We start from the raw sequence: 14906 nt of genomic DNA, 5'->3' as shown, positions 1-14906 counted from the left end.
TATTCCCCCACCACATATCTTTGTGCACATGCAAACATGCACACACTCAGATTTAGGTGTCTGAAGCATAAATTTCTGGGAATTTTAACCTCTTCACCCAAACTGTGAAAGTCCCAAATCTCTGAACACAGGTAAATCAACTGGGAGTTTTCTGAAATTGTGCATGTTCTGATTACAATGACCTGTAACATGTTGATAAGAAGACTCCACATGCACTACAGGAGGAAAACACAAGAAAGTTTGTACCACTCCTTCCTCTATCTCTCCCTTTAAACTATTCATTTTGCTGAAAGGAGGAGGAAGAAGGAGGGAGGCCAGACAGAAGGTGATTTTGTAGATATTCACGTAGGACCAGAGTCACAGGTCTGTGTGTTCAGCACAGAAAGACTTGAATAAAAAGTACCACCAATGAGGGATCCAGGACTAGAGATCAAGACAACCTCTACCCATCAATCACTAAACACAACACTAAAAAAATCCAGTTTCTGTACCTGGCAAACACTTTGGGCACGTGGCTATCAGAGATCCTTCTTGAAGGTGGCCAGCCTCTGCTTTTGGTCATCAAAAAGGATGTCAGGAAATTCTGTAGCCTAAGTGGCATCACTATTGTTCCCAATTCTCTTTGGTCCAGTGGCCAACTGTCTATACAAGAGGAAGGAATCAGGGTGAAACACTTGTCTGGTGTGGAGCAGGTATTATCCTGCAGGGAAAGGAAATGTGAAATATCTTTTGCCTAAAAGAAGGTGAAACTATCTTGGTGAAACTTCCAAATTACAAAGGTGTTGCAACTGAAGTGCAAGGGTAACAGGAAACACCAGGGGACACATTTTATGTACACTTAAATTCAGTTCAGAGGAAATAATGAACATTTACTTCATGAATCCCATTAACACTTAAGTGTGAGATACACTAAGAGACTTAGCACTGTCAGAGTTGAGATACTGTCGAGACTGTCCTGAAGCCAAGCTTTTAACACTGGAATGCATTAATTTAGAGAAGTGATTTATTAACACACAGATTCTAACCATCCAGTGGATTAGGCTGAGTGCAAACGGACTCAGAATGAGCAATTGCTGGGAAGTACAGACCTTTTCCTTATTTTCCCATTTGAAGCAACCATATGGCATCCTAAATGTTACCCAAGTGTCCTGAAACCATTACATTCTGCTAACAGGTTGACACCCATGAGCACTGCCAGAATTGCTCTCCTCCATCCCTCATTATTCCCACTTATAACCTACCAACCAAAAGTACTTGTTCTCTAGGATAATTGCTTCACCATAATTCACTGTTAACTGTGGCCACACTGCAATGAATGGATCTAATACTAAGAGAGATTAGAAAATAAAAACCCCAGAGTGGGTATGGAGGATCACTTATGCTTCAAAATCAAGTTAAGGAATCATGATTGAGCTACTATTGCTCATATTCCTGCAGAATACAAAAATTTAAAGCCTGTCTGAACCTCTATTTTTCAATGTCTATTTGGCACTGGCATCACTACTGACTTAAGAAATGGAAATATCCATTTCCAGCTGTTAACAGCTTTTTCTTCTGCCAAAAAAAATATATCTGTGCTGAAACTGAACCTCAGGTAATCAAGACAATTAAGTTTGGTATTGATTGATAAAGCAAAAATATTTTTATATTGTTAAGATTTCTCAAAATCAAGAATTAAGAAAACACATATTTATGTGCTGGATAAAAGAAGCTTAAAATGCACCATATAATGACTACTATAAAAATAAAAACAGGTTCATATTTGAAAAGATTATTCTCTTTTCAAAAAATGCATTTTACTGTGCATGTATTATTTTAATCATGACATATATCAATTCCCAATTCCTTGTCTTCCATTATAGCGTGTCAAAGGGCTCTTCATCTGGATTAATCCAATTTACAGAATCACAGAGTATATCAAGTTGGAAGGTAACCACAGGGATCATGGAGTCCAGCTCCTGGCCCTCCTCTGTCATCCTCATTCCTTTCCACCCCTACACACCACATGTCTTATTATCAATTAATTACAGTCCATATTAACACCAAAATCTTTACCCAGCAGAGGGGACTCAACTCACCAGCAATAGGACACCCCACACGGACCCCATGTCAGTAAAATTTACTAATATCCATCTCTCCAATGTCATAAAACCTATCAAATTCACAGTATATTAACAAAATCAGCCATGGTTATTATGGCATTGCAGCATTCCACACACAGAATGAAGAACATCAAGTACAATTAAATCTCCCAGGCTCACACCCAAGACTACTGCCAAAGCAAGAAGCAGGTTTGCTTTTCAGCAGACAAATGACTGATTATTATTGGACATTTTCTACTAGAGCTGTAACATCAAACCTTTCCTTTGAGAAATTTCAGAGATTGTTCCCAATGTTTCTGAGACACATTTATGGATAGTATATGACTTTCAAAGAAATTGCACCTTAGGATTTTGTTTCTATGACAAGAAATAATATTTCAACTCTTTCTTTAGTTTCAACAGACATATTGAAGGTCTGCATATTTAGACCTCCAGAGAAGGCAAAAAGTGAAAAGGCGAGTAAATCATCTTAAAAATACAGGAGCCCAACCATAAAAACCCATTGTTTATCTTTTGCAGGGGTGGTATTTTACCATCCAAATAAAATTCCCAGTCCACCGATGAACAGAATTATTGAAGTAACACTGTACTACACTGTTTTAATTTCAGGTATTTGAAATGATGATACCATAAAATGGTCTGAAGGATTGCTGTAGCATAAATCTCCAAGCACTTTCTGTGTCCTTAATGTTCAGGCTTAAAATTGTTCCATTCTTTAGCTGACAGTGCACATTGTAAAAGTTGCAGTTTATCACTTTTCTTCCCTTTTTCTCCAGCAGTTACATTACCACATTCTTTTTTATTACTATCGCAGGATGTCACTGTGTAAGTGACATCATGAGGGGAGAACAAGGATTTGCCAGGAATAATAGGAATTGCTCTGCTGTGCCACAGAGCTCTGCTTTTCAGAGACGAGGGGACAGTCGTGCATTTTAGCATGCTGAACATGTGCACTATCAAATCTATTGCCTGCCACTACAGTCCCTTGGACTGGATAAATTATATGCCACAGTTGGGTAGTACAAAGGTAATTCTGTTGCCATATGTTGTGCCAAAGAGCTCATGCCGTGACAGGGTGCATTACAGATTATGCTTTCCCATGTGATGCCAATTTTCTCCTTCATCTGTGAGGGATAAACCTTGCCTCTACTAAGGTTTTAAAGTGTCCAGAATAAAACAGTACCTTTGGCAGAGGGGAGATGCAAATTCTGTTAAAAAAAAAAAAATTAAAAAGAAAAAGGCAGAAGCCCAAGTTTTTCATATTTTGGAAATTAATTTTTTTGTCCTCGTATGCACACTATGCATCAATCCCATGGGATTTCCATCTCAGCTCAGAAAAAATTGAGTCAAGAACACTTTGATCAGCTTCACATATTTTCCTTTATCAGACACTGCAGTATTTTTGAATTCCTCTGGCTGGTTGATTTGGAATGCTGGCATGGGCAGCAGCTCACAGAAAAAGAAAAAAAAAAACACCATGAGTGTAGAAAGAAAATAGGTAGAGCCTCCCAGAGCGTGTTTAAGAGATTTGGCTTGTCTGTTCAGTCTATTACTGGATTTTATTACTCAGCAGAAATAAAGTGGTTGATAACATGCCACAAATGATTTCACCCATCAGCATCCAGCTCAGCTCAAGAATAATCAAAAGCCATTGCTACATGACTAGATTTGGGCAGTGGAAGGAAAGCAGCTCTGCCTGGAGGCTTCGTCCTGGTGAGGACACGACCACAGCACGTGAGTGAACTCAGTGAACATGAGGCCTTCACCTCACAGAGCAGAAATGAAGATAACTACATTTTAGGCATAACTCCAAAATATAATATGTCAGAGGGAAGAATGGACAGTAAGTACCTAACATCTCACAGGAGAAAAACTGCTCTTCAAGGTAAAAGGCTGAGGCTGGAATTGCACATAAAAACATTTCTCACTTTCCTCAAGGATCAAGCAAGATACACTCCCGAATACACAGTCAGATGTGCTCACAGCTCATTGCTTCAGTCACTTTGTTTTTAGAACTCTTGGAACAGAAACAGACATTCAGAAAGGGTTTTGCATAACAACAGCCTTTGGAATTCAATGGTTTGGTGAGAAAAATCTTTGCTGTAAATTTGTCCCAGTAAAAAGTCACAGTCACATCAGTGTGTCATCCCCCATACAGCAAGGAAGTGACTGAGCTATGACTTCAAGGATCACGCACAAGGGCTGAAACCCAGCTCACTCTGCAATCACCAGGAATGCTGCTTGCAAACCCAGAACTTGAGGAATACGCATCTTACCCATCAAAAGCAAGCCTAGGCCTGATAAAATGCCCACTCTAATGGGAATTTCCTTCTTTCACTGTTTTAAACTATGAGTTTAGATATTTGTTAGGCCAGTAGGCAGCCTGTAATCCTCACCTCAATTTCAGGGTTACTAGAACAAACTCCTTTTGATTTACGGCCTTTTGCCTTCAGCTAAAATAGAGCTTATTCTAATTATCTTCATTATAACACACATAATTCAAGGCTCCCATGGGCACTGAGGGTGTAACGAGGATGGCATACCATATCCACTGACCTCTAAATTACTGCAAGTTTATTTCACTGGAAGATGGCACAAAGGAAAATAAATTCTTTGTTTTTACAAATTAAATGTTGGGGTTTGTTATGTTAGATCATGTGTCATCTGCATTCCTCAGTGCTACATACAACTCATGGTCCAGATGTTGCAGACATTCAAGGCTGTTTTATGTGCTACTTTCATGGCCAAATTTCTGTAAAGCCCAGGAAGGTTTATGGCCACGTTAAAGAACATTCTCACATCAGGTCGTCCAGCTTTGCCACTGGGACACCACCTCCCTCTGTAAACGTTAGAGGAGATCCTCATATACAGCCAGAGGAACCAAAAGCATCAAGTGGTCTTTCACCATAAGGAAATATTGTGGGTTTGTGGGTCTCCTTTTGCCCTGGGGCTCCCAAGACAAAAGAATAACGTGAGAATGGAAAGAGTATTCAAGGTGGGGTGAATAGAGGAAAATCATTGTTTCTCTTCAGCTGTCAGAAATAAAGAAAATAAACCAAAACAAAACACTGTTCCTAGATGTGAGATTTGTTCTCACAAAGACACCCCAAGTTGTCTGAATTCAGTTACCATAGTGAATAGCATGGAAATGACAGTATGGAGAATATCTTGAGATGAAAAACAAGAATAAATTCTATTATGTTCAGTAAGCACTAAATCTATGATAAATCAACATATATAAATCAGCTAATCTCCTGTTCAGTTATTTAATAGGAATATTTACTATCTACAACCTGGACAGAGGTTATTACTTTTATTTCACATATTCCATCAAGCCTTGTCAGACCACCTGTTGTTAAGAAAATGCTGTAAGTGAAATCTGATCGGATTTATTGTTTCAGGATTTCTCTTTTTCATTTCTGCATGCCCCACTAGTTGGCAATTACTGCCTACTGTACAATCTCCTAAATATTCATGTCAGATATTATTTGCATAAAGCAGCTTTTCTCTGATAAAAAATATGTTATTCGCTCACTGCTTAGAAGATTGACCTCAGGTCCCTACTTTAAACACACAGTTATATTGATTGTGAAAATACTCTAGGAAAATTATGTAGTTTATATGCATGCATTATTTCTACTGAGTCATCCTCAAGCTTATAATTTAAGCCTCAGTGTTTCAGGTAAAATGAAATTGCTTCACTAAGTAAGGCTGCTTTGATTTCAGCTTTGCTCTGAGCTTTGCCAGGCAAGCAGAAAATCTTCATAGTATGAAAGGTCTTGTTCATATAGAATGTATAGTCATGCCTTGATAGAATCATATGCCTTCAAAACACATCATGCCTTTGTCCAAAGATTGTTTTACAAAACCTGCTTTTTGTTCCTTATGTAAATAATCCCATGTCCTATATTAATGGAGGATCATCATAAATGAACAACGAATTTAGATTTCCAAAGCACTGCTGTGACTATTGCATTATACATAGCACACAGGGGACAGAGGAAAATAAGGAGCTTCCTTCAAATAGGAATAAAATCCCCAAACTGAACCAAAGGAACCCCAAGCAGCAACAGAAAGATAAGGTAACTGGATTTCAACTAAAAACAAATGTACTCCTTGTGAATGAGTCCCCTTGAGGAAAAAACTCTGAAATACACCACTTTTGAGAACCTTATCTGCATTTTACTTTTCTGCCCCTCTCACCAGACAGGAACAGTTTAAGAACGTAAACAGGGCAGGAAAAAAAGGAAAATAAACAGTGAGAGAGAAAAAGAGTGGGCAGATTCTTTGCCTTCCTTCCTCTTTTGACATTGTGCTATCTTCTTACATCCAGCCACCAGCTCTCTTTCCCAGGTCCTCTCCACACTTTATAACCCTTGCCTCCTTGCCTCTCACTTTGGTGTCTTCTGTTTGCTCCCCATTTCAGTCTTTCAAGAGAACATCACCTCCAGTATGGTTACTCATCACAAAAAAAACCCAAACCAAAACAAAGAAAAAAGACTGAAACAATGAGGAAAATTACAGTTCAACACTTAGAGGAATGACATTACCCTGGCACTATTGCTTTGCTCTGACAGCAGAGCCATGTCCCAGCGAAGCCTGTTCACCTTCCAGGTCCCACAGCTCAAAGCAGACTTCAGATGGTGCATGAGCCTTTCTCTCTGGTGATGTGCAGCTAAACTGCAATCCCTCTGCAAGGCCATTTCATTTCAGAACCCACAGGTCACACTGCTGCAGATGCCATTAAAATGTTGAGCTAAACAATGTGTTTGAAAAATGCAGTCCCTTCTAAAACTTTGGAATAGGCCCAATAGGGTTCATGCTTGTCCAAAATAAGAAGTCCAGGATGTGGTTTTCTCCTGAATGATAAAACCAAGAAAAAAGTTCTTTAAAGACAGCTGAAATTGGTATCCTGGGGTATACAATATTCTGCAAGTTAGCCCAATGTGTACCCTTCTGTATTTCACCCAAAGTCTTCATTTAGTTCTGTTCAGAAAGTGTAAACTTCAGCCTCAGTGGAAACACTGGCAAATTCCTGCTGAGTTCTATTACCTGGGAAAGTCACCCCAGCACTGCAGGGTTAGGGAGGCTGCCTGGGTTTGCTTTCCTTTATCAACAGCAAAGGGGTTTTTTTTAGCCAACAACAACGTTCAGATGCAGGTATCAGGTAGATTATTTTCTTCTCCAAATCCAACTCTTTTTAGGTCTAACACTGAGTTCCCATACATGCACACACTTCGTTTTCCTTAACCCCTTGTGATTATTGCATTTCATTAAAAAGCTGAATAATCCAGGGAATGCAGACCCAAATTTCAATCTACCTTTAGAAATGCAAGCAATACAGTAAAGATCAGCCATAACTTGTACTCACTGTGACATGACAGAAAGCCAAGCACAAGGCTGGAAAACAGATGCAGAGGGTGTTAAAGGTCTGCATAAGGTGCAAGGTGGAAGAATAACAGGTAACAAGATCCTTTATCTATTGACATATTACAGCATGTGTGTTAAAAGTCTATCACATTGGTTTTTAAATTTTGTTTCAAGACTTTCTTTAAAAAAAAAAAAGAGAGAGAGAATTAAACCAGCATTTAGTTTCAGCTTGCAGAATGATGAAAATTATTTAAAAAATATTTTAAAATTAAGGAGACCATATCCAGCCACATGGTGACTTTAACAAATTTGTGCTGTAGACAGATGTAAATCCAGCAAACAGAAGGATGCTGTGGGATCACTCTGAAGACCTAAAGTACACGCTCTGCATGCTAGTATTTTTATATAATATCCTCCTATTTAAACAGGAAAATAGTGTCTCCAAGCTGAAGAGTCTCCCTAGTTTTACTAAATTTGTAGCAATAGGCAAGACACAAGTCCTTTATGTGGTACCTTACTTATGAGTGTGGAAAAAGCCTGTCCAATAACATGGGTATTGTATTTTCAGGGCATGAAGTAGTCTATACAAACAAATAAATTATTTTAATATCTTTGTATTTTTTCTACAGTGCCTAGAAATAGTCAAAAGGTAAATTAATCTTTTGTTAATTTGTTTATAGGTTTTTATGCCTTTATGCCAGTAAAGGCTTTTTTCCTTTATGAAATTGTTTATTAAAATGATTCACTAGAAATATTTCCTGAACGTGGTCACTCCACAGAACATTACATTACTACAACTACAACACTCTTTCTAAAATGTTTCTCCTAAGTGGATCTGAGGCATTTCCCCTCACATTTTTATTCAGGCATATTTTATAGTGAGAATGGATGTTTTCGCAATATAGAAATGCATCCCAAGAATGTATCTCTAGAAATAAATCTGTAACAATTCACATCTCGTACCAGTGAAAACCTGGAACATTTCCAATGATGTTTCTGAAATCATCCTAATGTACAGAAGAAAAAAGTAAAACAAATACAGAGCCTTTTGTCTCCAAGGTCCATTGCTATACAAATAATTAATTAGTGTATCTTATGTGCTGTGGGCCTGCCTGTCTGACCACTGAACAATTAAATAAAGTGATTCTAGGAGCTATAAGTGGTTGCTTCTGGAAAACATAGCATCCTTCAAAACAAGAGAAAAAGCATTCTTTACTAATTCAATTTTTGCATAATTATAACCTAATCAATCTTATATAGACTTTTTGGCATCACTATTCCCTTACTGTTGTAGCATTTCATAATTTATCCTTGCAGTAACAATCTTAACAAGAAAGTTTGGACACGTTCCAGTCACAAGGGCAAGGGACAATTTCTACCAAATACATTATACATACATTTTACCATTACTTAATATTGCATGTAAGAGATACACTTAGAGAGAGATTTAGATTTTCCTTGGAGAAAACTCGTAGGCACTATAATCATTAGCTAAATATCCACCAACTGCATTAGGGAATACATCAACGTTTTGATTTCCCCAGAAAAAGCCTAAAATTCACAAAAATAGGAATAAAGGATCCTGCTTTATGAGAAGAAATTGGGATTGTAATACAACAGTTATCAGCACACAAATAGAAATACAGTATGTCATCAGCTATTTAGGGACTTACCTAAAAAATCTTCTTAAGGATTAGATGGAAAAATTCGAATCATAATAGGTGATGAGAGGTTACAGAAAACTGAACATAATTCAGACACCTGGAGGCCTGTCCAGCCTTCTCTGGGGATTCACCAGGGCAGAGGGTACTCAAAGTGATCATTAGCACATTCCAGATTAGCACACCTTACCCTGTATCCTTGTGTCAAGCACACAAACACAGTAGTAGAGAACAAGTCTCACAGAGGGAACAGAAATGTTTATTTCAACAGAGTTTATGGGAGTAATTTAAAAAATAATGCTAAAATCTCAGCAGTTGGGCAGACTTTGTATATTTGCTTTTAGGTGATATCCAATAGGCTTTTTTTCCTACTTCAATTGAAAAATCATGTTTAAGATTAAATGTGCTTATTGCAAATCCTATGATACCATAGAAATCAGGGGCTTTTGTAAATTCTCCATAAACAGTGACATTACTGACTAATTCTGATATCAGAAAAGTTATGTTATAAAGTTGCATAAAGCACTTAATTCCATTTGATGTTTTAGCCACAATCCCCTGCAATCGTTTCCACAGCACAAACATGTAGATAGTAGGAGATAGAATTTTTCCCAAGAAGCATCATCTGGACTGCTCCTTTTGTCCAGTCTTTATCTGCAAATATGTGAGGGGGGCTGAGGTGAAGACTGAAGTACCCTCAGGGTGTACACATGATGTGACTTCTTGCCTATATCCACCAAAAGTGCCTTTCCAGGGAGTATCTGGAAATATTATTATTAGTTCCTGAAAACATTACCACCTCTTGCAGCTGAAATACTCACATACTGGCCTTGTAATGCCAGGGAAAAGTTGCATCTTTCCGTGAGGAGCTCTGGGGCTGGTCTGAGGCACAAACCAGAGGTGATTGTTAATCACTGTGAAGGGTTTGTTTTGCAAGCACTGTTCAAGCAGGGGTTCATCAATTCTGTGCATATTAGGTTCAGAAACACCCCTCCTCGCTGGGGAGTACTTAGTGCAATAAGACAAACACAGATGCTTCCCAGAAATCCCTAAGCACTCTCGCGTTCAAAGATTCTCATTTTCCAAATCGACTATGGTAATCTCCCCTGTCCAATGGGTTAGAGTTTGTCTTCAGCAAGATCAGTTCTGTCTACATGTAATTGAAAGTTATGGTCATCTCTGCTATTTATCTCTGCCACTCAACTGGGCCAGTCACTGCTTCGAGGTAAAAGGTTGGAAAGATTTAAAGGAACAGTGTGGATTGAAAAAAAAAATACTGAAAATGCAACAGATTCTTTCAGTTTTATAACAATTGCCCGAATTCCTCCTGCTATGTAATCCTTACAGATTGTAATCGTTATTCCCTGTCTTCACTATGGTATTTTGATTAAAACTTACATTCTATTCTTCTCCCTATATGTGGCTAAATTCTGTTTTTCTTCCTATTTGTGACCTGGGGATTTTCAAAGGTACTTGAGACGCCAAGGAAATAAAAACTTGTCCGTTTTTAATTCTGACCAGCCGAGGCTCAAAAGAAACCATATGAGGAGTTGCCATTCCTTGCCCATGCAGCCTCAAAAGACTCTGCTGAGAGTTATTTTCTAGGTCAGAATTTTCTCATGAAAGTGTAACCATCTGAACTTAAGTATAAACAGATGAAATGATTCTTAGGTCAGGTTCTAAAAAAACCCATCTCTTTATTGATCAAAGTGTTATAATAGTTATTACCTGTGCACTGAAATATATCTGGAGATTGGAAACTTCAGAGTTCATTCACAGTCATGCACTCCCTGCTGTCATGTGGATCCATGAGTGTGTAACCTATTTACCCCATTCTGTTAGAAGATATGAATTGAGTCTGTACTGATCTTTCTTCCCTTTTAATAGCGTTGTCTTTTATTTCCTTACTCTTGGTTTGAATAAAACAGTTTAATCAAGCTGTTTGGAGCATGCCTGTAGGAGCCTGGTCAGTAAAGAGTTAATGTGTTGTTATGCCTCAATCCCAAGTCAAGTAGGCAAGAGAGAAGTGGATGTGCCTGGAAAAGGGGGCAGTACAAAGGTAGGGCAGCACCTTTCTGGAGCCAATTTACCTGCTCTGGTTCATGGTGACTGGACAACACAAAGGACAGCACAGGCACAGAAGTGGGGTCAAAGAGTGGGCATGAACAATACAGGGGCATTTAGACCATCAGAGACCCTTAAAGCCCCCAAGCCCATTTCCAGAAAGGTCCAGAAGAACAGACAGCACATGTTAACTCATTTGACATGAAGAATGGGAAACCTAATCCCAGGGGGGTAAAAACTTACCTATGAAAAGGTACCCCCTCAAAGCCTGGGTGGTGCCTTCACGACCGTGGACACCCTGTCTGCTGGATCAATGCTGGACCCAGGACTGGTGATCTTCCCTCTCCTCTCTGATCTCTTTTCACGCTCTCCTTCCCTCTTTTAACTTATTCTTTCATTTGTCTTACTATTAGGAGATAGGGGCAAAACATATACATTTTTCCATTCCCCGTGTGCTTTTTGCTAATACAACTTTGTGAGCTTTATATTTTTAAGATACTTTTGGCATTTGCAATTCCTTTTCAAACACTGGCATCTACACATCTTGGAGAGGAAGATTCTGTAGGAGTGGAACGCAGCACATGCCACAGCCATTGCACTGAATAGCACATCTCAGCTCACCCATGAGAAAAAGAAGAGCAAGGACAAATAATAAGTGTTATGTACTGAGGACAAGATGTGCAGGTATCACTGGAGGAGAGAGAATGATCTGATAAGAAAACTGTCTCCTGGAAGTCTCCCAAAAGAGGAAATGGTGATGGCAGTTTGTACATGGTGGAGCTTCCCTTGAGGAGCCAGGGCAGCAGAGCCCATGAGGAGACACAAAGCTGGCCCTGCTATAACTGGGTCAGCTGCAGTTCACAGCACGAGAGGAGCGTTACTAATAGCTAGGTTGTGTTGTAACATGAGTGAATTAAATCATTAGAGGAAGCTCAGCAGGTTTATGTCCAGTCCAACACTTGGTCTGTTTAATGATGGAGAAACAGTGAGAATTAACAGTAACCTGTGATGTGCCACGCCGGACCTGGGTGGGAGTGGATACTGAGGTGGTACTACTTCAGGTAGTACTGAATACTAAAAGAGGTGTAGAAATTCTTGATTTATTGAATACCAGGTACTTTGAACCCCAAAAGCATAGTGCACTGTGAAAAAAATTTGAAATAGGTTCAAAAAGGTGCTTGTAATTTAGAAAAAAACAGCAGAAGGTTCATTTCTTACTGGCTGCTCCATAATAATATCTCGTATAAACAAAGGAATGGCCCAGTATTACTTGTAAGGATAACAGAATGCACCGTGATATGTTTTGGCTTGAGGCATGTGTTTGTGGTTTCCAGCTAATCCCTTAATCACTGATGTGAAAATTCCTCAGGATATATCCAGCCAGGATAGCTCCCATCCCCAACACAGCCTCAGCACCTTTTATCTCAAAGAATGAGCACAGCTTGGAGAATAAACAATTAACACTTGATGTTATATACTTAATTTAATTTGGGATAATAGAGTGATATCTCCATAAGATAATTAATGAAAATGTAAAAATAAAAAAAAAAAAATAAAATAATGAGAAACAGAAGAGGATTTGTTCCACTTAGCACAGAAAACATAGTCACTACACAGAGGCCAAAAAGAGGATTTTTAAAAAGAAGCTGTAAAATGAGCAGCTGAAGAGCCACTAACAGAAGGCTCATAGCAACTAGAGATCAATCTGCTCTCCTGGATAGCAGTGTAAATTAGGAGTATTTGCACAGAAATTAACAGTTTGGGCTGTGTAATACTAACAGCAGAATGAATGAAATTAAAAATCAGGGTAAAATCAGAGAAAATAGCATGTACCTATAAGAGACATGCATGAAAGATTAAAATACCTTAACCTGGCAACAGAGAAGAACTTTATAATGTAAAACAGGAAAAAAGAGAACGTAATGTAAAAGACAATGAAAAAGTACAGTCTCATGGCAGCAATGGAACATTGCCCAAATTCCACAAATACTAGAAAGAAGATAATTTAAAATGAAACTTGATAAAGATAAGTTTCATAAATCTGCCATCTGGCCAAATAAAACTGCTTTGACTCTGTAGGGATTTGTGTTATAGAATATATACAATGCATGATCTTTGTTTCTTCCTGGGCACCTGTGGGACATTTTCACAAGCGTAGAGGAAAAATTTTCATAATAAAATCTCCATGTTCACAAGACAAAAAGAAAGTGAAAAGCAATATATGTACCTGCAATTCTCTGGGAAGAAAGTGTGCTCCCCATCCACAGCGGGTAGAGTAGATGGCTCAGGACCATGCCTGGGCAGGCCTGGAATGTATTGAAAGGACAGAGACTCTGCAGCTTCTTTGGAAAACTTATTCTGGTGTCTGATCACATCCAAAATACAATTTTTGCTTATGTTTAAGTAAGAACAGCTTCAGGAACCACGACAGCACCTGGTGATTAAATTCAGCTCACTTCTTAAGCTTAGCTTCTCTCTCTGAATTCTCTCTTGCCTCCTGTACACCCAGTAAACATGGAAAGCATTTCAAAGCACCATATGCTGGTGTTTTCTAAACTATCATTTTCTGCAAATTGCCATTTCATAGAAGTTTAGGTGAAAATGCTTTTGTTCTTATTTGGATGAAAACTCATTTTGAAAGATGAAGAAATTCCCTGAACATGCAATTCCTGACATTGGGTTGTCTCTAGCATAAGATAAAGTTGGGAAGTCAAGCTCATGATTCTCTACTAATTTACCTCATGTATGGCATATTTTTAAACATCTATGCTTAAAAAAAGTAATGTACTTTTGAGAGACATCATTATTGTTACACCATAAACTAGTTCTTTTGTTGGAAATGGTAATCTTCAGAATAACTCTCCTAAGAAAATTAACTGTGAAGCCAAACATCCTGGAAACAAATATGGTTCACTTTTAAAACAAGCAACCTCAGACTAATTAAACCAGTTCCTAATTGCTGGTACTCTGATTTCTTCATTGTGGATGAATTAATTTACTTAATCAGAGTCTTCCAAGCAAGTTTAAATTTTACAGTAAGGTAAATTACTGAGAAGTAATCAGAACCTGGAAAATGCCCCAATTACAACTGAGAACAGATTTTTAGAGTAACTTGGTTTGTGCTCAGTTTGTTATTGTTTAAACCTTTATTACTGACTACCTAAGTTGTTTGAAGATAAACCTTATGATGGAAGAGAATTAATGATTTAAGATAAAACAATCAATGATTCTGTGTGGCTGCCATAGCTGAGACAATGAACCTCAGATACACAACATCTAGTTGTGAAACAACAACATCTAGTACTGTCTTTTGCCATATATTCTGATATTCCATAAATTTTGAATGAGGTTCCATAATGTGTGTATGTGTATATATATATATATATATATATGTACATGCATATCTATCTATGTATATTTCTGACTCTCAGACTCTGGCTCTGAAGCTTTTTCCTTGAAAGCTACCCTGAAGTATTTCCAATTTACAGATAAAATGAAGAACCACTAAAATAACCGTCCTTTTAATTTTTCAGGAAACGACACCATATAGAAAAATCTACCCCAAAATTCAACAGGAGATACATTTAATTCAGAAAGACTGAATGACATGTTAAAACAAGGCTTGATACCTTGAAAGAAACCACTGATTTTCAGTTCTGTATTCTTAGCACATATACTTAAAATTTGAGAATAGCTTCAGCTTAGAGGA

This window comes from Manacus vitellinus, unplaced genomic scaffold, assembly GCF_001715985.3.
Source record: "Manacus vitellinus isolate BGI_N305 unplaced genomic scaffold, ASM171598v3 scaffold_19_pilon, whole genome shotgun sequence".
NCBI classification, from domain to species: domain Eukaryota; kingdom Metazoa; phylum Chordata; class Aves; order Passeriformes; family Pipridae; genus Manacus; species Manacus vitellinus.
The sequence above is the reverse complement of the archived record's forward strand: the minus strand, read 5'-3'. Positions refer to the sequence as shown.